Source organism: Neophocaena asiaeorientalis, unplaced genomic scaffold (genome assembly GCF_003031525.2).
Source record: "Neophocaena asiaeorientalis asiaeorientalis breed wild unplaced genomic scaffold, Neophocaena_asiaeorientalis_V1.1 scaffold1672, whole genome shotgun sequence".
Taxonomy (NCBI): Eukaryota; Metazoa; Chordata; class Mammalia; order Artiodactyla; family Phocoenidae; genus Neophocaena; species Neophocaena asiaeorientalis.
This window is the reverse complement of record NW_020171697.1, coordinates 7,931-11,320: the sequence shown is the minus strand read 5'-3', so window position 1 is coordinate 11,320 and position 3,390 is coordinate 7,931.

Sequence of the window (3,390 nt, the reverse complement as noted above, 5' to 3'; positions counted from 1 at the left end):
TAGACGAACTTAAGGAGCAACTTGGTATGAGGAACCAGGGCTGGAGGGTGGTGTCTTAGTGCAGAACCCGGGTGGGCACCTGGGGTGGGGGTGGGCTGCAGGTGCGGTGGGCCTGGCAGGGACGATCATCCCTGTGGGGAGGAGAACTATCCTGTGGTGGGGACTCTGGGCCAGCCTCTGCTACCATCCCTGCAGACAAGCCAGCGGAGTGCCACAGGTCTGGGTCCTGTGTGTGCTCTGCCTGGCCACATTGGCACGTCTTCCCTTTCCCCCGAAGGCCCTCTTCTATTTCTCTCCAAACCCCCCACCTCCTTGTCAGAAAAGAACGTGCATGGGACTTAATCCTTCCCCTCAAACCCCTCCCTGGAGAAGGTGGGCTTGATTGCTGCCCAGGCCTCTGGCTCGATTCCTAGAATGTACCCAGTGCCCCACCCAGCCTGTACCAGGCTTATGTTCTAGCCCCTCTTGCTCTGGCACTGCTCCCCACTGAGCTGAGGCCATTACCAATGAGTGTGTGTGCACTTCGAGGAAACAGAGCTAGCTTAGACCTTGGACCTACCTCTGACCAGTAGAGACAGTCATTCCAGGTCATGTGTCCCTGCAGACACTCTGGAGAGAGTGAAGCTAACTACAGGCTGGAGACAGCCGTCACAGGAACTCGCTTCCCAGTGCACACTATGGATGTGAATAGAATGTTAACATGAATGTTAATAGAATGTTAATAGACACCTTTTCATAGTCACCCCAAACTGAATGCAATCAAGATGTTATTCAACTGATGAACGAATAAAACCATACATCTATAAATGAAACATTTTTTAACAATACAAAGGAAGGAACTCTTGATACATGCAAAAACTTGGATGAACCGCGAATGCATTATGCTAAATGAAAGAAGCCAGTCTCAAAATGTTACATACTGTGTGATTGTGTTTGTATGCTCTTTGGAAAAGGTAAAACTATAGGGATGGGAAACAGATCACCAGTTATCAGAGGTTTGGGATGGGGGAGATGGTTTGACTACAAAGCAGCAGAATGAAGGAGATTTGGGGGCTGATGGAACTGTTTTGTATCCTGATTGTGGTGATAGTTACACAAATCTGTCCATGTGTTAAACCTCATGGTACTGAAAACAAAAAAGTTAATTTTACTATGTAATAAATCAAAATATATGAAACTAAAAAAATTAAATGTGTCATACATAAAGGCTTGGGAATCATAATGGCATGCAAAATAGTACCAGCATTCTCAACAGTGACATTGAAAGTCAGAAAACTTTTCAGCCTGAAATTTTATATCAGCTATCAAATAAGCATGAAATTACAGATAATATTAAAGGTAACATTTGTTCATGCAAAGTCATAAAAGAAATTATCACCCATGTTTCCTGGAGAATGAGTCCCATCAAAACACTGTGGTAAACCAAGAACAATGAAGATATTAGTTCTAGGAAGCAGAAGATCCCACTTAGGGGTTTGGTAAAGGAGTGTTCTAGGAGCAACACTCTAGGCAACCAATAAAGATTGAACCTGTGTCCAGGAAAATGATTTCCAACAACAAAGGAATGGACATAGTTGAAGATTGAGAAAATATTGCCAATTGGCCTATGACAGAAATGTAAGCTCTTGAAGGAAGGAACGTCATCTGTTTTTCTCAGTGATGTAGCACCATGTGTTAGAACAGCACCAAGTGTTAGAACAGTACCTTGTAAGCCCTCAATAGAGAATTGTTAAATGGATAGGAGAGAAAGGGTGAATGCGAAGAGAGAAATTTGAGACAGCAAGTATACATCGACCCTTAAGGAGTTTTTATGTGAAGGTGAGCAGAGAAAAATGGTGTAGCTTGAAGGGAAATCGGAATCAAAAGAAGGTTTTCTTTAATTGGGAGAAACGACAACATACTTGTATGCTGATAGGAATGATCCAAAATAGAGAAAAATATTTATGAATGAGGGAAGTTTGTTTCTGATTGCCTGTATACTCTCAATGAAATGGGAAGCAAGGTCATCAGGTGAGAGCGAAGATGGTCCATGATCAGCAAGTACCCCCTCAACTTCCCCGGATCATCTTGTGATCTTCTTCTTTCTTTTAAAGTTTTATTTATTTATTTATTTTTTTGGCTGCGCTGGGACTCTGTTGCTGCACGCGGGCTTTCTCTAGTTGCGGTTAGCAGGGGCTACTCTTCGTTGCGGTGCGCGGGCTTCTCATTGCAGTGGCTTCTCTTGTTCTGGAGCATGGGCTCTAGGCACGCAGGCGTCAGCAGTTGTGGCACGCAGGATCTAGAGCACAGGCTCCAGTAGCTGTGCCGCACAGGCTTAGTTGCTCCGTGTTCGAACCCATGTCTCCTACATTGGCAGGCAGATTCTTAACCACTGTGCCACCAGGAAAGTCCCGTGATCTTCTTGTATGGTACTTTTCACAATAAAGTGCTGTGAAAAATTATAAAGAAGTGCTTTTCTTCATTAAAAGGTATGATAAAAAGAGTGAAGGCAAGCTAAAAACTAGAAGATATTTACGTAACATGAAATCATCAGAGAATTAAAGTATAGAATACATAAAGAACTTCCACAAATAAATATGCAAACAACCCAAGGGGAAAATGGGCAAAAGACACTAAATGAACCCCTCATAGACAAGAAAATCCCCAAGGCCAAGCACATGAAAAGCTGCTCAATATTATTACTAACATTATTACTAATCAAGAAATTGCAAATTAAATCTACAATGAGACACCATTTCACTATCACAAGATTGACAACAATTTTGTACTTTGTAAATATCAAATGTTGATGAGGATGTGGAACACTTAAACACTGTTAATAGGAGTAGAAATTAGCATGACCGCATTGTAAGAAATCTGGCATGATCTAGTAATGTTGGAAATCTTCTTTTCGTATGAGATAACAAGTTCAGTCCTAAGTATGAGCACTGGAACACAGCTTCCCAGCCATTTTATTCTATGGCTCACACAGAAAATGATGATTGTATGGCATACAGGAGTCAGATGACAAAGTTGTTCAGGGCCAGAACCAAGCGGTCCAGGGGCTGCTGTCTGGCTGTCTCTGGAGATGAAGGCCTCAAAGTCCCAGGTCCAAAAGTTGGAAAGCTCTGCCCTGGAAGGCTCTTGTACGTGGGCACCAGGAAACATGCGCCAGAATGTTTATAGTAGCACTATGAATAATATCTGCCCAAATGGAAACAACCCAAATTACCCATTGACAGTAGAATGGATACATAGGTTGAGATACAGTTGATTCTTCTTATTTGTAGATTCCGTACATGCAAATTCCCCTATTTGCTAAAATTCATTTTTAACCACAAATCAGTACCAGAGTGCTTTCCTCCTCATTCGAGAGAGCTGTGAAAAATTTGAGTTGGTGGAATATGTTCC